Below are 20,996 nucleotides of genomic sequence, written 5' to 3'. Positions count from 1 at the left end.
ACAAATGGTGCTGGGATAATTGGCAAGACACATGTAAAAGAATGAAACTGGATTCTCATCGCTCACCTTATACAAAAATCAACGCAAGATGGATCAAAGACTTAAATCTAAGACCTGAAACCATAAAAATTCTAGAAGATGACATCGGAAAAAACATTCTAGGCATTGGCTTAGGCAAAGACTTCATGACCAATAACCCAAAAGCAAATGCAACAAAAACAAAGATAAATAGATGAGACTTAATTAAACTAAAATGCTTCTGCACAGCAAAAGAAATAATCAGCAGAGTAAATAGACAACCACAGAGTGGGAGAAAATCTTTACAACCTATACATCTGATATTGAACTAATGTCCAGAATCTACAAGGAACTCAAACAAATCAGCAAGAAAAAACCAAACAATTTCATCAAAAAGTGGGCTAAGGACATGATAGACAATTCCCAAAAGAAGATAAACAAATGGCCAACAAACATATGAAAAAGTGCTCAACATCTCTAATAATCAGGGAAATGCAAATCAAAACCACAACGAGATACCACCTTACTCCTGCAAGCATGGCCATAATAAAAAATCAAAAAATTACAGATTTTGGCGTGGATGTGGTGAAAAGCAAACACTTCTACACTGCTGATGGGAATGTAAACTAGTACAACCATATGGAAAACAGTGTGGAGATTCCTTAAAGAACTAAAAGTAGATCTACCATTTGATCCAGCAATCCTACTACTGGGTATCTACCCAGATGAAAGAAAGTCATTGTACGAAGAAGATACTTGCACACGCATGTTTATAGCAGCACAATTTGCAATTGCAAAAATATGGAACCGGCCCGAAATGCCCATGAACCAACGAGTGGATAAAGAAAATGTGATATATATATATATATATATATATATATATATAAAAACACATATATATACACACACATATATATACATATCTATATACACACATATATACATATACATATACACACATATATACATATACATATACACATATATACATATATACATATACACATATATACATATATACATATACACATATATATACATATATACATATACACATATATATACATATATATACATATATATACATATATATACATATATATACATATATACATATATACATATATACATATATATACATATACACATATATATACATATATATACACATATACATATATATGTGTAATGCAATACTACTCAGCCATAAAAAGGAATGAAATAATGGCATTCACAGCAACCTGGATGGAATTGGAGACTGTTATTCTAAGTGAAGTAACTCAGGAATGGAAAACCAAACATGGTATGCTCTCACTCATAAGAGGGAGGTAAGCTATGACGACACAAAGGAATAAGAATGATACAATGGACTCTGGGGTCTCGGAGGGGGGAAGTGGGAGGTAGGTGAGGGATAAAAGACTACACATTGCATACAGTGTACACTGCTGGGTGATGGGTGCACCAAAATCTCAGAAATCACCACTAAAGAACTTATGCATTTAATCAAACACCACCTGTTCCTCAAAAACTTATTAAGAAAAAAAGCTCAGTGTCGTGAAGAACCAAGATGAAAGGATACTAATGAGAAATAACAAATGTACTGCATAGTTCTTGATTGGATAGAAAAACAGCTATAAAGGACATTTGGGGCAATTGGGAAAATGTGAATGTGAGCTTTATACTAGATAATATTGTTGCATTAATGCTAAATTTCTTAGATATGACAATAGTTTTGTGTCTTTGTGGAAAAATATCCCTGTTCTCAAGAAGTACAGGCTAAAGTATTTCACTTCAAGATTCAGTATCATAATGTTGCAACTTATTTTCAAATGGTTTAGCAAAAATAACAAGAATAGACTTAAATACCAGCCGGGCATGATGGCTCACACCTGTAATCCCAGCACTTTGTGAGGCCAAGGCTGGTGGATCACTTGAGGTCAGGAGTTCGAGACCAGCCTGACCAACATGGTAAAACCCTGTCTCTACTAAAAATACAAAAATTAACTGGGTGTGGTGGCGCATGCCTGTAATCCCAGGTACTCGGGAGGCTGAGGCAGGAGAATCGCTTGAACTCTGGAGGTGGAGGTTGCAGTGAGCCGAGACCGTGCCACTGCACTCCAGCCTGGGTTACAGAACAAGACTCTGTCTCAGTATGTATATACTTAAATACCTAGGTGTGTGTGTTCAGTGAGAGAGAAAAAGCAAATGTGATAAAATACATGTCAATCTTGGTGAACTATATAGGGCATTTATTTTGCCATTCTTATTTTCCTGTAGTTTTGAAATTTTTCAAAATGAAGTGTTGGAAATAAAAAATAAAATAAGAATAGCATTTCTTAAAAACATTTACCACCCCTGCAATACTGTATTCATTTATATGATCCACTCATACATCATAGAATCTTAGAATCTGAGAGTCCTTGAAGTTCATCCAGTCCGATATTTATGAAACTATGGGTTGTAACCCAATCCTTGCTCACGAATAGTGAGTCACTGACTAGCATTTTTTGAATGAAATGGAAAGGAATAAAACAAAAACTATCAGTGGATCTCATCACTTATTAAGGTAAGCCTGTTTGGGGAAACTTTTGTTTGAATCACATGTATGTGTATACATGCACGCGAGTGATGGGTCTCAATGAAAAGTCTATTTTTTACTGTGAGCTACAATCACAAAGGTTTGAAAGATCCAGCTGCCCCAAATCCCTGTACAGTATCAGTTCATTTCAAGGCTGAGTATTCTGTTCTTTAATAGGGCATTTTTGGACACTTCTTATTGTTGACATTTATTCAAAAATTAATTGTGTCATCTTTCTTGTTGTTCTTAGTACGGTGGCAGGATAACATACTGAGATACTAATTTGAGCTTAATTCTTACGTGTCCTTTCCTCTAGTTCAAGGGCCTTTGTACCAAGCAGGACTTAGGGACCAGGAACACTGAGCAGAAAGCAGAAATTGTATAAAAACAACCTCCCTTTTCAAGTCTTTTTGTTTGTTTTTAAACCCAAGCTCCTTAAGGGAACTGTGCTGACTTGAAAAAGGCCAACGTCATAGACCCATCAATGGTTTTCTCTGAATTAATTTTATTTGACCTAATTTTACATATCTCAGACAAAAGATCCCTTACTTTTATTTTATTTTATTTTATTTTTGAGACAGAGTCTCGCTGTTGCCCAGGCTGGAGTGCAGTGGCGCGATCTCGGCTCACTGCAGGCTCCGCCCCCCGGGGTTCACGCCATTCTCCTGCCTCAGCCTCCCACGTAGCTGGGACTACAGGCGCCCGCCACCTCGCCCGGCTAATTTTTTGTATTTTTTGTAGAGACAGGGTTTCACTGTGTTAGCCAGGATGGTCTCGATCTCCTGACCTCGTGATCCGCCCGCCTCGGCCTCCCAAAGTGCTGGGATTACAGGCGTGAGCCACCGCGCCCGGCCGATCCCTTACTTTTAAAACGAGGGATTGAACTAACCCAGGGATTCTTAACTTGGGGTTTAGTGTATCAGTGAACTTGAAAGAGAAAAACATTTCCTTTTTATTTTCAGTAATCTCTAACAAAAGCATGTGTTTTATTTAACTGCAAATGCAAGCGTTAAACCATAGTCATGCTAGCAGAACCTGTGATTTGTCATTAATAGAAATCAGAAATATTTTTGTATCACATGACAATTGTTGCATATATCTTGAAATACCATTTATACTTATTACCACTTCAAAATTAGACTCCTGATAGATGTTGTTAATTAATAGATTAAATGAAGAAACATATATAATACTATATCACACATTTATAATATTTACTATTTTGATAGGCATATTTTCAATATGCTGATTTCCTTTGTATTCCTATGTGTGATGTTTTATGCATTCAAAAGCATTATTCTGAGAAGCCAGCCTGCCAAAGGACTCCTAGGTGAAAAAAAAATGTTTAGAATCCTTGGACTGGATGATCTCTTGTTTTCAATGTCTACATTGGTGTGTACACAGGGTTTCCATGAGTCTCTCTGGGAGAATGGCTTGTAACTTAGATAATTATCTTTGTGACAAGATCACACTGACATTTTGATCATTTCATATTTGACTTGAAGTGCAACTTTGTTGGCAAGCTGAAGCATTGAACCTTTAAATTCCGCTTTTCAAACAAATCCTTCTATTAAAATTATTCTCCAATGCATTCACAGCAAAATACAGAAAAAAATAGTACAGGAAGAGCCAGGCACAATGATGTGCACCTGCAGTGCCAGCTACTCAGAAGCATTGCTTGAGCCCAAGAGCTTGAGGCTGTAGTGTGCTGTGTGCCTGTGAATAGCCCCTGCATTTCAGCCTGGGCAGCATAGTCAGACCCTGTCTGATCCTGAGATAGTCACATAATATCTCTGAACCTCATCTGTAAACACATTTAGATGATCTTTACAATCTGTAAGCTCCCTTTCCAGTGGTAAATTTCTATTTTGGAAATTTTTTGTCTTTCTGCTGGGTGTGTTCTTTGGGATTTGGTTCTTAATGTATCTTTAATTCATTCATTCATATATCAAATATTGAGGTGGGAATAGCTAAACAACTAAGCCAAGGGATTCTGGGAAGATCTTTCCTTCTTTCTCTCTCTCTCTCTCTGTCTTTCTTTTCTTTCTCTCTCTCTTTTCTTTCTTTCTTTCTCTTTCTTTTCTTTCTCTCTTTTCTCTTTCTCCTTCCTTCCTTCCCTCCCTCTCTCCCTCCCTCCTTCCCTCCCTCCTTCCCTCTCTCCCTCCCTCCTTCCCTCCCTCCCTCCCTCCTTCCCTCCCTCCCTCCTCTTTCTTTCTTTCTTTCTTTCTTTCTTTCTTTCTTTCTTTCTTTCTTTCTCTTTCTTTCTGTTTCTTTCTTTCTTTCTCTTTCTTTGTTTCTTTTTCTTTTCTTTCTTTCTTCCTTTCTTTCTCTCTTTTCTCTTTCTCCTTCCTTCCTTCCCTCCCTCTCTCCCTCCCTCCTTCCCTCCCTCCCTCTTCTTTCTTTCTCTTTCTTTCTTTCTTTCTTTCTTTCTTTCTTTCTTTCTTTCTTTCTTCTTTCTTTCTTTCTTTCTTTCTTTCTTTTTCTTTCTTTCTCTCTCTCTCTCTTTCTTTCTTTGTCTCTTACTTTCTTTCTCTCTTTCTCTCTTTCTTCTTTCTTTTTGAGGCAGGGTCTCATTCTGTCTCCCAGGCTGGAGTGCAGTGGCATGCTCACAGCTCACCTCGGCTTTGATCTCCTGGGCTCAAGTGATCCTCCTGCCTCAGCCGCAGCAGTAGCTGGGACTACAGGCGTGCCCCCCCATGCTTGGCTAATTTTTAAATTTTTTGTAGAGATGTGGTCCCACTGTGTTGTCCAGGCTGGTCTCAAACTCCTGGGCTTAAGTGATCCTTCTGCCTTGGCCTACCAAAGTGCTGGGATCACAGGAGTGTGCCACCCTGCCTGGCCTGAGAAGATATTTCATTGAGTTATGTTTAAACTGGGTTTTGAAGGCAGAGTAGGAGTCCGTTAAATGAAGACAGGGTAAAAGTGTTCCAGGCAGAGAGGACATTGTCTATAAAGGCTCATTGTGCCTGGGGCCCACAGTGTACTGAGGGGCTTGATAAGGGTTCAAAGGGGACCAGTCCAGGCTACTTAGCTTAAAAGAAATTGGAGAAGATGGCCGGGTGCGATGGCTCACGTCTGTAATCCCAGCACTTTGGGAGGCTGAGGCGGGCGGATCGCCTGAGCTCAGGAGTTTGAGACCAGCCTGGGCAACATGGCAAAACCTCATCTCTACCAAAAATACAAAAAATTAGTTGGGCATGGTGGTGTGTGCCTGTGGTCCCAGCTACTAGGGAGGCTGAAGTGGGAGGATCACTTGAGCCTGGGAAGTCAAGGCTGCAGTGAGCCGAGATGGTGCCGCTGCACTCTAGCCTGGGTGACAGAGTGAGACTCCTCCATCTCAAAAAAAGAAAATTGAGAAATTGAAGAAGATGTCTAAACAGGGTAAGTGACATGGTCAAATTTGTTATTTGGAAAAAGAGTCCTGAGAGCAGTCTGAGGCATGGGGGAGATTGAAATCAGAGAAATCAGCTAGAAAGAAGAATGCTGAAAAAAAGAAGAAAAAGAAACAGAAAAAAAGGAAGGAGACTACTGCAACATTTGAAGTAAGAGATAATGAAGACCTGAATTAAGGCACTGGCAATGGGAATAGAGGAAAAAGAATAGAAGTAGGTGATGTTTATGAGACACTGTGTGGTGATGAAGGAGGAATCAAGGATGATTCTAGTTTCTACTGACAAGTGGGTGAAGGGTGATATTGAAAGGTACAGTCATTAACCTGTAATAGAAAATACGGGAAGAAGGCTTTGGAGAGAAGAAAGCTAAGCTTTGAAATGTTTTTTTTTTTTTTTTTTTTGAGACGGAGTCTCGCTCTGTCACCCAGGCTGGAGTGCAGTGGCGCGATCTCGGCTCACGGCAAGCTCTGCCTCCCGGGTTCCCGCCATTCTCCTGCCTCAGCCTCTCCGAGTAGCTGGGACTACAGGCGCCCGCCACCACGCCCGGCTAATTTTTTGTATTTTTAGTAGAGACGGGGTTTCACCGTGGTCTCGATCTCCTGACCTCGTGATCCGCCCTCCTCGGCCTCCCAAAGTGCTGGGATTACAAGCGTGAGCCACCACGCCCGGCCTAGCTTTGAAATGTTGAGTTTGAGGAGCCTATTTGATCTCAAGAGAGATACGGACATGATATTCTGGAGAGAATTGCCCAGAGATATGGAATTACAAACATCACACAAAAGGTAGCTGAAGCCATTTCATCAGCTACCCAATCACCATTAATGGCACCACCATCTGCCCTGTCCCTCGGCAATGCTTCACATTACCAAGCCTATCAAATCTTGACTCCTGAGTTTACTATTAAGGCTAACAACAAGTGTTTCCTCTTCACCCCCACCTTCCCAACTGACCTTTGTCACTCCATAACACATGTATTAGTTAGGGTACAGGCAGTGTTGCTGTAGCAAAGGAATCCTAAAGTACAATAGCTTATATAAGATAGAAGTTTATTTCTTTTTTATATTAATATAACTGTCCAGGGTCTACAAGGCAGCTCTGTTCCATGATGACATATAGGAACCTAGGCTGGTGGGCCTCTCTGTCATACTCAGGATCCCTCTTGGGGCCCAAGGCATTGTTCCATTCATTGCCACTTCCCAGCTAATGGACAGAATATTCAGGGCAACCAGCTTCATCTTTATGGAGGTAAATATACATCACATCTACACACATCCCATTGGCCCAGACTCAGTCACGTGACCACATCTATCCTCATGGGAGACTGGAAAATGTAGTATCTTGCCGGGCAGCCATGTGATGAGCTCACATGCAGGGGGCCTCTGTTACCAAAAAGTAGAAAGGCAAAATGGACACAGGGAACAATTTGCAAACTCTGACACTTCCAAACCTCTGGCATCTAAATATCCATACACATAGAATACACTCATCCCTCAAAATACAATCCATTTCCTGAGTACAAAACAAAGTCTGACACCTCTGTGTAATGTGCAGTCTTTTCTATCAGGTCTAGATCTACTGTCTCATGATCCAGAAATCTATATAATAATAGAACATTACTCCCCCAACACTACTCAACATCTGGCACATCGTATAGAGCAAGAACAGGATAGACACAGAGAAAACTCCCATTTGGGAAAATGTAGAATGGAAAGCACTCATCAGTCGCTGGTGCATAGAAAGGATGAAATCGTGTTTGGCAAGATGCACAAAGACTCCCTAGTAGTGAAGGAAGTTCTCCTGTCAGACCTTGGTCCTGCCCTCTGGGAGGAATTCCCTTGTACATGATCCTCCCTGGACTTTGGCCTTGTCTACTATTTCACATGGTCATACCTGTAGCGGCTGTGTAGAGTACACCTATGTGTTTTGACTTTTTTTTGTTTATTGTTTCCACCAGCTACTAAGAAAGTTGTATTAATGTCACTCACAATGACTGGGGGTTTTCTTTCTTCTCCTTGATGTACTTTTAATTTTGATTTTATTCAATTTTTATTTTTATACATTTTTATTTTTTATTTATTTATTTTTATTTATTTATTTAGAGACAGGGTCTCACTCTGTCACCCAGGCTGGAGTGCAGTGCACCATTATAGCTCATTGCAGCCTCGAGCTGCCAGGCTTAAGTGATCCTCCTACCTCAGCCTTCCAAGTAGCTGAGACTAAAGGCACATGCCACTACATCCAGCTATTTAAAATTTTTTTTTGTAGAAACAAGATTTTGCTATATTGCCCTGGCTGGTCTCAAATTCCTGTACTCAATTGATTCTCCTTTCTCCGTCACCCAAAGTGCTAGGATTACAGGTATGAGCCTCAATTCTCTCTTTCTTTCTTTCTTTCTTTCTTTCTTTCTTTCTTTCTTTCTTTCTTTCTTTCTTTCTTCTTTCTTTCTTTCTTTCTTTCTTTCTTTCTTTCTTTTCTCTCTCTCCTTCCTTCCTTCCTTCCTTCCTTCCTTCCTTCTTTTTTTTTTGAGATGTAGTCTCACTCTGTTGCCCAGGCTGGAGTGCAGTGGCATGATCTTGGCTCACTGCAACCTCTGCCTCCTGCGTTCAAGTGATCCTCCTGCTTGAGCCTCCCTAGTAGCTGGGGCTACAGGCATGCACCAGCACATCCATCTAATTTTTGTATTTTTAGTACAGACGGGGTTTCACCATGTTGGCCAGGCTGGTCTCAAACTCCTGACCTCAGGCGATCCACCCACCTTAGCCTCCCAAAGTGCTGGGATTACAGGTGTGAGCCACCATGCCCAGCCTCAATTTTTATTTTATATATTTTCAGGCCAGGTTATTAGTTATGCACAAATTTAAAATTGTTCTGTCTTCCTAGTGTATTTAACTTTTCTTAAGAAGTGACTTGCTTTATTTCTAATAATGCTTTTTGCTTGAAGTCTATTTTGTGTGATATTAATATAGCTATATCAACTTGCTTTTAGTTACCAATTGTGGCGTAAATTATTGTCATTTATTTACTTTCTACTTTTCTTTATTTTTACGTTTTAAATGTGTCTCTTTAAACAACACATAGTAGTACTGCTTGTTTGTCTATTTTCTATTTTATAATCTTTGTTTTCTCACTGGAAAATGTAGTCCATTTACATTCAATGTAATTGTGATATATTTGTGTTAAAATCTTATTATTATGTACTTTTTCTTTTCTTGTCTGTTTTGTTTTGTGTTTCTTTTTCTTTCTGTCCTCACCCTCTTTTGGATTGATGACTTTTACATTCAGTTTTTAAAAATCTCCTTCAGTTTCTATATCATATACTCTTATTCTTTTGGTGGTTACCCTAGAATTACAGCATGTATGTTTCACTTATAAATATCCTTTTTTTTTTTTTTTTTTGAGATGGAGTCTCGTTCTTGTCGCCCAGGCTGGAGTACAGTGGCGCAATCTCAGCTCACTGCAACCGCCGCCTCCTGGGTTCAAGCGATTCTCCTGCCTCAGTCTCCTGAGTAGCTGAGATTACAGGCACCTGCTACCACACCCAGCTAATTTTTATACTTTTAGTAGGACGGTGTTTCGCCACGTTGGCCAGGCTGGTCTCGAACTCCTGACCTCAAGTGATCTGCCTGCCTCGGCCTCCCAAAGTGCTGGGATTACAGGCATGAGCCACCGCGACTGGCCTAAATATCTCATTTTTTTGAAGCAAGGTCTCTTGCTGTCACCCAGGCTGCAGTGCAGTGGTACAATCACAGCTCACTGCAGCTGCGACCCCTTGGGCTCAAGCAATTATCCTGCCTCAGCCTCCCGAGTAGCTGGGACTACAGGTGTGCACCACCATGCTCAGCTAACTTTTTTTATTTTTTTGTAGAGACAGAGTCCCACTATGTTGCCTATGCTGGTCTCAAACTTCTGGGTTTAAGCAATTCTCCTGCCTTGGCCTCCCAAAGTGCTGGGATTACAAGAATGAGCCACCACACCCAGCCAAATATCTAACTTTAATTGATACCTTTCCTTTCCTTTTGGATAATGTTAGGACTTTAGAACATTTTTATCTCCATTTATTTTCCTCTCAAGACTTTATACTATGATTATCATGCATTTAAAATAAATTATCTATCTATCTATCTATCTATCCATCTATCTATCTATCTATGTATTCCCACAGGGGACTATACTAATTGTTTCACATAGTTAATACTCATTTAGATTTACTCGTATCTGGAGTCATTCTAAATCCATTTTGTTGTTCATTTTTCCTAGTGGTTCTTGCTCAACGTTTTCTGTCCCAATTAGGCTTGGTTATCTTTGATTGTGTGCTGGGCACTATATAAGAAAAATTATTTGTCAGAATAATTTGAGGCCCAAGTTGATCACCCTAGTTCAAGTTCAAGATGTGAGATTCTCTGAGGAAGCCACTTCCAGTTCACCCTTCCTCCTAACATGTGTGTGCATGTGTATGGGATGAGGACTGGTTTACCATGTGTCCACCCTTGGCAGGTCCTGATCTCTGATTTTTGCCTCCCTATTCCCATGAGCTTGCTAAGAAGACGGCTCATCCTCTCAGCTGTCTCTTCAGGATCTGCTAGTAATGGGAAGGCAAAAATGGTTCAGAATGTCAGGCTCACTTCTGTGGATTTCCATTCTTTTCTGAATCGCATCCCAGTAATTTATCACTATTTTGTTAGCTTTTTGATGCTTTTAAGAAGATGTTTAATATATTATGTTCAGCAGGAAAGTTGGTCTGAATACCTAGTATGTCATTACAGAAATTGGAAGTGTTCTTTTTTTCACTCCTAGGCTAATGTTTCTAAAGATGGGGCCCACGGACCATTTCCACCAAAATCATGTTATGCTTGTTAAAAATTGAGATTCCATGGTTGCCATCTCAGACTTCAGAACCCATGGCACTAAGACCCAGGAATCTGCCTTTTGATAGGTTCCCAGACTATTCTTAACGAAGACTTAAGTTTGAGAAGTTTTGCCCCAAAGCTTAACCCTGCACTCTTAGTAATAGGCATTTGGGCAGTATTTCTTGATTTAATTCTTATTTACAGGTCAGGGAGGGCAGAAGAAAGCTGAAAACATGCCACAGTTGGAATTTGGTCAATGTTTAAATCTCCTATCTCCCCACCATTTGAAAAAACCCTCCTTAAGACAAGATGATCCCACAGAAGAACTCTCAAGATCCAAGTTCCTATCTAGAGCCAGTCTAGTCCTGACACATTCACCTGTCTCAGAAGTAACATTCATTTTGACTGGACATGGCAAGTACTTCAATATGCCTTTCAGTCACTAATGAAAGGTTTGAGAAATAAGTTAAGTTACTTAAAGATATCTTGACCCCCAAATCCAACAGCGAATCCAATTACGAACTAGCCTAAAAAAATAGAGTCTGTGTAACCATATCTTTTATGAAATAATGGCAATTATAAACAGTAAGTATTTTTTACAATATTATTACTTGCCAAAATAAGAAGTTGTTAATACCATGTTGGTCTTCAACATTATTTTTAAATGTTACTGATCCAAGAAATCTGTAGATCTCAGAATGACTGACTTACCAGCTCCTCAAGACACTCCAGATTCTGATATTCCGGAAAGCTCTCAGCCTGCCTGCCAAAGTCTCTGTGAATTGCATGCAAATCTGCATTCCACACTGCCAGGAACATGATTAATTATCTATTTGGATTAGCCAACAGAATCTATGTTCCTGTGTTTCTGTGACATGGTTACTTAAATTTCTTAGCTGTGGTCATGCTTTTGAGTTACAATGCTTTCTCAAATGTGTGTCTCTGCTTTCTTGCAGGAAAAAAAAAAACACAGCCAAGCAGTCAGTGAACAACAACTTAGATTTCTCATTTCTGCACCAACATGCAGTGTCTTAGATTTTATTCAGCTTTTAAAGGAAAAGCTTTGTGTGGGTTCTGGTGTTTTCCACAGCTGAATAACCTTAATATGGAAATGTGCTCATGTTACACATCTTAGCCTTCAATAGAAAGTTTCAGAGAATTTGAGCCTTTTAATCAGATGATCTTGCTCTCTACTCAGAAAACAAAATTCCATGGGGAACCTGCTATTCAGAGTAGGCTTTGTCCTATTATAATATTTGTTTTCTTTTTTGTCTGTTTTGTTTTTTAAAATTTTTAAATTTAAAATTTTAATTTTTATGTGTACATAATCGGTGTGTATATTTACGGAGTACATGAGATGTTTTGATTTCTCTCTAAGAAGATACTTTTCAGAAACCATCTGAGCAGCAAGCTGTATTACAAATGAGCTGTTATGAGATTTTTAAAAATAGGTTTATTTTGGAAGCTACTATCATTTGGAGAATGGTTTCTATCTCAACTGGACTGAATATGCCTTATCGATGCAATAATGTTTGTCATTTCAGTAACTTAATAGGCTAGCATACATTAATGGGCTGTGGTAACCTATGTAACCTGTGACAACTGAAAAATAATTATCACATGCCCTTAGGGTTTCATTTAACCAGATTAATCTGCTTTGGTAATGGAATCATTCAGGCCTAGTTAAGTCTATCTAGATTTTGAAAAGGAAAAGGTAATTTTAAAAGGAAAGCGTAATTTAAACATCTTTAAAATATGTAGGTTTAGAACAAAATCACATATTTAGGCTTTTAAAGATACCCATTCACTTGTGTCTCTGAAGCAGAAACCTGTGCTTGCTTTAAATCCCCATCTTTTACTCCTATAGGCTCTTTAATCCATTCATAACTCTTTCTTCCACCAGCTCTCAGCAGATCGGTTTTGTGTGTGTTAAGGTGGGTGGGATGTAGGCAATGTTTGAGTATGTTAAGAAAAATTACCTAACACTTGGAAACAAGGAGACAGAATGACTGCTTGTCCTTTCAATTTCCAGACTGAAGCTTTATTAAAAGGCCTCCATTTAAAGCGCCCACCCAAGGATTATTCAGTTCTCTATGAGAATGCACTGTTGCTTGATTAAAGCCCAGGCATGTTAACTTGGAGGTTTTTGTCCAGTAGAGATGCAAATGATTTCTTTGCAGTAGAAGGGGTGACCTCAAAGGTTATGGTTTTATTGCCCTGTTTTGCCTCTAACTTAGCAAGCTTATTTCGGCATACTTTTTCTTTTTAAACATATCTTTTGAATTATCCTTTGTACCAGATTTACCATCCTGCTGGTTCCCTCATTAATGCATAAAACCAGTGAGGTGTTCATTCTGTATTTTCATTAGGGTCATATTTTTGAAAATTTTACTTTGTCTCTGTGAAGAAAAGAGATAAATCTCACAAGACACCCAAGAAAATAGATACCTCACTACTTTAGTTCTTCCAATCTCGCCTCTGAGGAACACCTTTTATAATAATTAAACCAACGCATTTTGATTTTCCCCTTTAAATCCCACTTCCTGCTAGCCTTTTGATAAGAGTCATCAAGGTTATTGTCCCAGGAAAGAAAGGACGAACAGGTGCTGTCTAGAACAGAGCCCGTTCATCAGCTTTGAATTTCAAAGCTGATTTTCTTGACCTCTTTTGAGTAAAACAATATATATATAAAACCCAGGCTTTTTGGAGAAAGGGATTTCTAAATAACAAAGCTTCCTTTTCAATACACAGGCCTGTGTGCAGGATAGAAGGGAGGCCTGGTCAGGCTGTAAAGAGTAGAGAAAAAAACACTCCCCCCTCCCTAACCCCTTCCCACTTCCCAGTCTGGGGGCGGGTCACAAGACACAGTTGTTCTGATCGCCTCCTTCTAGGTTGAAGTCCTAGGGCAGGAAGTATGTTAGCTAGGTTGCTGAGAAGGCAGAGGACTGCAGATGGGGAGGTCTGGATCTTGCTTTTCTTTGGGAGGATTAACATCTGCCCTTTGCCACTAAGAGGTCTTGAAAGCTACACCTCTCCCTCACACACCCGATGCCATCTTGGAGAGGAGCAGAGGAAGTGGTGGAACTCTTACTGGTTGAGCACTTAACTGAGTCATCCAAGTAGGGACTATTTACCTACAAAGACATTTTAAGTTAGGGATTGAATTGAGGTTAATAAATTGAATTCAATCTTGTTTCCCCTCCCTACTTCTACCTAGAGGGTGGGGGCTTGTAAGGTAAATCAGAGCAGTCAGAGAGAAAGAAGAAAGCTACAATTTTCACTTGATCTTAGCCAAAAGGCCAAGAAGGGATGAAAGCTACAATTTTCTTTGTCCAGCTGAGTATATCCCGAGTAAATGTGAAATGCTGTCACCTATGTATGTATTGCATATGTATTGCATGCTCCTTTATCCTCTTTTTGCCACACAATCAGCAAATGCCTTGTTAGTTTTTGATTTCACAAAAAGCATGTCCTGTTTTGCTTGTGGTAACTGGTCTCCATCTGACACATTGGTATGCTTTCTACAATGCTTGCATCTAACAAGATAAAGTTGGCCACAGACTAAAGTAGCAGGTGCCAGGAATATGACCACTGTGATTATAAATTTGTTGATGTCTCCTTATAGTTCTTTCAATATTCGCTTACAATGTTCTGAGCTGGTGAATTAGGCGCCGTTCACCAAACATAATCTGTCTTACCCATGCCCTGGCCTCCTATGAATTGGATAGGGCCATGTGACTAATTGTGGCCACTGTGTAATAAGAGTAACTTTCAGGCTGGGGCAACTTGTTGCTGATGTATGACTTTCCAGAGCTCTTTTTTCCTCTAGTGTGGCAACTGGCACAGTTTGACATGGTAGCTGATCCACAGACTAAGGTTCTGAGTCACCATGGCGGTCAGAGCTAACAGACAACCTGTGATGGACATGTAGCATGAGTGGGAAATACATCTTTGTGTTTGGGCTTGTTTGTTACAACAACGTAAACTACCCTATCCCATCTGAGACAGGTATTTTAAAGAAGGAAAGTGACTGACCCAAGATATTTCTCCTAAAGAAGGCACCGGATAGTGCTTTCTTCTAATGGTTCACCTCTTCTCAAGTGAAATAAGTCAAGACCATTAGGAAAATACAGGAAACAAAATGTAATAAGAAGAGATCCATAGTTCTATTCCATAGGCTTTGATAACATTTGATGTATTTCTTTTTTTATGCAGATAGTTCATGCTTACTATAGAAATTTCAAAAAATACATAGAAGCAAAATGAAAAAAAAATCCTTATAATTCTACCACTAAAAGACAACCAACTACTTTTGCAGAGAATATTCTTTTGGACTTATATACTGAACATACACATTCTTACCTCTTCCTACTCTTTTAAGGGATTTTTAATGTGTCTACCCTTTTAAGCCTGAATTTTCACTTAATATATTATGAACATGTTGTCTTGTTAATAAACGTGTTTCAACATCATTTTATTGGCTGCTCATCTTTCCACTGTATTGTTGTACCGTAACTGATTTTTACAAATCTCTTATTATTTGAGTTGTTGGACATTTGAATTGTTTCCACTTTTTTACTAAAAAAAAATTGAAATTGTTTCGACTTTTTTGCATGGTGATTAATTTCCCTGTAACAGGCTGGGCATGGTGGCTCACCCCTGTAATCCCAGAACTTGGAAAGACCGAGGAGGATCACTTGAGCGCAGGAGTTCGAGACCAGCCTGGGCAACATAGGGAGACCCCTATCTCTATTTAAAATAAAAAAAAATTAGCCAGGCATGGTGGCACGTGCCTATGGTCCCAGCTACTCAGGAGACCAAGACGGGAGGATCACTTGAACACAGGAGTTCAAGGCCAGCCTGGGCAACATATGGAGACCCCCTTTCTATTAAAAATAAAAAAAAATTAGCCAGGCATGGTGGTGCCTGCCTGTGGTCCCAGCTACTTGGGAGGCTGAGGCAGGAGGATTGCTTGAGACTGGGAGGTCGAGGCTGCAGTGAGCTGTGATCGTGCCACTGCACTCTAGCCTGGGTGACAGAGTGAGACCCTGTCTCAGAAAAAAAAAAAAATCCCTGTAGCCAATCATTTCCCTAGGATTAAGGATCTTAGAAGTGGAATTTCTGGGTACACAGCTTTGATTACACCAATTTAAAGGATTTTGCTTGATTTCTTATGCTATTATAATTACGTAGTGAGTATACTTTCATATTGTTTTATTTTTTAAGAAAAATATTTCCCCATGTTATCACGCATGTTCTATAAAAATAATTTTTACTATGTTTATGTAGACATAAAGCTGAGTTAAGTTAGTGAATTGAATGTATCCATTCCACTATTTTGGTTGTTGAACAATTAGGTAGTTTACAGTTATTCACCGTGGTAAATCACAGGTTTAGGAACATCTCTTTGTAGAAAGCCTAGTATATATTTAGGATTATTACTTTAGAACTTTAGAATAAATTTCCAAAACAAGAATTACTGCCTCAAAGGGCGTGGACTCTTTTTAACTTTTTTTTTTTTTTTTTAAGAGATGGGATCTTGCTCTGTCACCCAGGTTGGAGTGCAGTGGCACAATCATGGCTCACTGCAGCCTCAACCTCCTGGGCTCAAGCCATCCTCCTGCCTCAGGCTTCAAAGTAGCTGGGACTACAGGCATTGGGCATGAACATTTTTGAGGTTGATGAGTGTTGATAAATTGCTTTCCAAACTAGTTTTATCAATCTACATTGTAATGTGTCATGCCTTATCATGACAAATTAGAGGCTAGATATTAGAACATTCTGATGGATTCCAGAACAATCCTCCATAGGGATCTTTAAAAGGAAAAAAAAAAAAAATTCCCTTTTCTGTGTTCCGGGTCAGCTTTTCAAAGATAGAAAAGACATTTTTTTTGTTTGTTTGTTTTTGAGACGAAGTCTCGCTCTGTTGCCCGGGCTGGAGTGCAGTGGCCCGATCTCGGCTCACTGCAAGCTCCGCCTCCCGGGTTCACGCCATTCTCCTGCCTCAGCCTCTCCGAGTAGCTGGGACTACAGGCGCCCGCCACCACGCCCGGCTAATTTTTTGTATTTTTAGTAGAGACGGGGTTTCACCGTGGTCTCAATCTCCTGACCTCGTGATCCGCCCGCCTCGGCCTCCCAAAGTGCTGGGATTACAAGCGTGAGCCACCGCGCCCGGCCAGAAAAGACATTTAAAATACCAGGAAGGGTAATGTGAACTTAGTGTTCTTTATCATCTCTTTTATATCAGATCTTAGATTTGGATGGTGACTTTATTTCCAAGTGAAATGTTTTCACATTATCTCTACAAGCAAGGCAGGCATCTCAGGGAGATACTGAGGCACAGTGAAAGTTTCTCTAAGTGACTTTCCTATAGCCATATAATTTATACTGAACTCACATCTGTGGTCCACGTCTTGGGGAAGACTCTTGGCAATGTTAGTGAAGTTCAGGTTCACTTCAAGACACACTAGATATAAAACAATTTTTTTTTTTTGAGATGGAGTTTCACTCTTGTCACCCAGGCTGGAGTGCAATGGCGCGACCTCGGCTCACTGCAACCTCTGCCTCCTGGGTTCAAGCGATTCTCTTGCCTCAGCCTCCTGAGTAGCTGGAATAACAGGCACCTGCCACAGTGTCCAGCTAATTTTTGTATTTTTAGTAGAGACAGGGTTTCACCATGTTGGGCAGGCTAGTCTCAAACTCCTGACCTCAGGTGATCCGCCCGCCTCGGCCTCCCAAAGTGCTGAGATTACAGGCATGAGCCACTGCGCCCTGCCATAAGACAATTTTTTTTAAGAAAAGGAACAGCAGAAAGGAAGGCTCATGTAAGTCCTATCTTTGAGTGAAAGAAAATATAACATCAAAAGAAGGAATTCCTCATAGAAAACAAATGATACCTACAAACTAGACTTCAAACTAATGTTTTGCAGTTTATAAGAATCAAGGCTTCTCCTGAATTCAATTGTTGAGATGACTGTAAAATGATAGTAATCTATTCTTTCCTCTGTAGGAATTCTAATGAACAAAGAACCAGTTTGTGTTGTATTTTAGACATCAAGGTGCTTGGTGTAGAACAGGGTTTCTTAACCCCGGCACTATTGACATTTTGGGCTGGAGCATTCTTTGCTGTGGGGGTTGTCCTGTGCACTGTGGGATGTGTAGCAGCATCCTTGTCCTCTACCAAGGATGCCAGTGGCACTGCTCCCCCATGTTGTGACAACCAAAAATGTCTCCGGACACTGCCAGGTGTCCTCTGGGATGGTATATTTAATTCTATTGTATAAGCCGTGACTATGTCCAGATGAATGATAGATAGAAAGGATGGTGAGCTTTGACACTGATGTCCTTTAATAGATATTTTCATATTAATTTCACTTCTTTTTTTTAGCTTGACCTGATATATTTTGAGAAAAATGGATGTCTTATCTCAGCAACTAAAAGAAAAAATAAAATGGACATCAATTGATAAGTATTCTAAATCTGTAAATTGAATGTGTGAGCTCCATGTAAATTACAGTAATCTAAAATTTTAATGAAGATAGTTGTCTAGCAAAATAGCAAGTAGAAAAATGAATTCACTCATGTAATTACCTGTGAATAACAAAATTTTATCAGCAAGTGGCTTTTTCTATTTATCAAGTAAAATTATATTTTACTTGATATATAAGGTCAGATGTCTGGGTTTTCTAAGGCATCACAGAAACAATTTCAAAGCTACTTTGTGAATTCTTTCAATCTGGAAAATTTACATGGCATTTCAAATAGGACAAATCAAACGTCCCATCACAATCAGAATAAAGGACACATTTGAATTGAAATCCTTAAGAAAAACTTCGACTAATTAAGATCAGCAGTCTTGTCTTTGCTCTTAAAATTTAAAGTAAATGTTTCTAGATTGTATTCTAATAATTGTGCCAATACCTTTAGCCAAAAAGATTTTTTACAATATATATTTTCATATATATTGCAGGATGTTTTTCCTAGTACATTATGAACTAATCTTTCTGACCCTGTGACACCTGACATTTGCCAGGGCAACCCGCGGGTGTTTAAACCGGCAAACTCCCTTTATCTCGTCATTACAAAGATTTTCTCATATGCTTATGCTTAGGAACATGCCCTTCCACTATCTGAGAGAAAGTTAGTCAATATTTGGTGTAAAATAGGTTCCGCTTGGACTGTATTTTAAAACGCATTGAATATGTTAAGGTGCTTTCAGCTGTGACTAACAATATCCAGCTAAAAGTGGTATATCCAGCCAGGTACAATGGCTCCACGCCTATAATCCCAGGATTTTGGGAGGCTGAGGCAGGAGGATCACTTGAGCCCAGGAGTTCGAGACCAGCTTGGGCAACATAGCAAGAGCCTGTCTCTCTCTAAAAAAAGTATTAGCTAGGCATGGTGGCACATGCCTGTGGTTCCAGCTACTCAGGAGGCTGACGTGGGAGGATCACTTTGAGCCCAGGAGTTTGAAGCTGCAGTGAGCCGTGATCATGCCATTGCACTGTAGCCTGGGCAACAGAGTGAGACCTTGTTTCAAAAAAAAGTGGCATATCCAACAGGAAGTTGCATCATTTTACATAATAAGATGTTTAGAAGGTGTGATGGTTAATACTGAGTGTCAACTTGATTGGATTGAAGGATGCAAAGTATTGATCCTGAGCGTGTCTGTGAGGGTGTTGCCAAAGGAGATTAACATTTGAGTCAGTGAGCTAGGAAAGGCAGACCCACCCTTAATCTGGGTGGGCACCATCTAATCAGCTGCCAGCATGGCTAGAATATAAAGCAGGCAGAAAAATGTGAAAAGACTAGACTTGCCTAGCCTCCCAGCCTACATCCTTCTCCCACGTTGGATGCTTCCTGCCCTCAAACATCGGACTCCAAGTTCTTCAGTTTTGGCTCTCCTTGCTCCTCAGATTGCAGACCGCCTATTGTGGGACCTCTTGATTGTGTGAGTTAATACTTAATAAACTCCCCTTTATGTATATATATATAAAAATCCTATTAGTTCTCTTCCTCTAGAGAACCCTGACTAATACAGAACGTGATGGTCCCAAGCTAAACAGTGTCATCATCAGTGATCCAGGTTCTTTCCATCCCTGTTTGTTGCCATCCTCAGCACGTTCGCTTTGTCTACTGCTTAATGGCTGCAATATAGCTTCCAAAGCTCCCACAAAATGAAATGCCTATGAAATGTCAGGAAGGAAGAGGTGGGGAAAAAAAGCTCTCCTTGAATATCTGTTGTTTTCATTACCATGAAAAATCTTTCTAAAAGCCTTTTGGAAGAGTGTGGTTGAAAGGTTAATTTGACCAGATGGGTCATGTGGCCAGCCCTACCTGCAAAAGAGGCTGAAAGAGAGTGTCTGGCATTTTTAGCCCTTCTTATGGGAAGCAGGCCCTGCCAGAAGGGAAAGAGAGAGAGAAATGACTTTTGGTTAGGCAATCAAAAATGTGTGCAAAATCATATTTTTGGAGAATGTTCCTCAGTCTAAAAAACAGTAATGTTACAAAAGTTCTACAAGCATTCTAAATAGCTACCTCTTCTCTATATTTTCTGGGTTTTTTTTTTGACAGTTTTTTGAGACAGGGTCCTCCTCTCTCAGTCAGGCTGGAGTATATTGGTATGATCCTAGCTCATTGCAGTATCGAACTCCAGGGCTCAGGCAATCCTGCCTCAGCCTCCCGAGTAGCTGGGACTACAGATGCATGCCACCATGCTTGGCTAATTAAAAAAATTTTGTAGAGGCAGAGTCTTGCTATGTTGCCCAGACTGGTCTTGATCTCTTGGCCTCAAGCTATCCTCCCAAAGTGCTGAGAGTGTGGGCCACTGTGCCCAGCCCATATTTCCTGTTTTGATTTGAAAATTAAAAATGAAACTTAAGAAACACAATCAAGTATGGGAAATATTATATACTATGTAAAACAATTGTAAGTATGTTAGGGCTTAAGTAAGTTGCTAGGATGAAAGCCAACTTGATTTCCCCCTTAATAAGGGAGATTCTTTGAGATCCTGTGTGTAGTCTTATCTCCACAGACCTTACGTATTCAAAAGGATGTGCTAATGGTGTTGATGTGCTAATGGTGTTTATGTACCAATGGGAAATAATTTAGTATGTTACAGGCTGCCTCCAGTTATTTCTTGTTTTTTTTTTTTGTTGTTGT

At 39.8% G+C, this 20,996-nt stretch overlaps 1 protein-coding gene across 1 annotated transcript in view; it reads right to left on the bottom strand.

Moving 5' to 3' along the window:
• SMS (spermine synthase) overlaps nucleotides 1–20,996 on the bottom strand; it is a 98,003-nt gene that overhangs the window by 76,745 nt on the left and 262 nt on the right. The window lies entirely within an intron of this gene.

Source organism: Nomascus leucogenys, chromosome X, assembly GCF_006542625.1.
Source record: "Nomascus leucogenys isolate Asia chromosome X, Asia_NLE_v1, whole genome shotgun sequence".
In the NCBI taxonomy this organism is placed as follows: Eukaryota; Metazoa; Chordata; class Mammalia; order Primates; family Hylobatidae; genus Nomascus; species Nomascus leucogenys.
Note: the sequence above shows the minus strand (reverse complement) of the source record. Positions and strands in the feature narration are given on the sequence as shown.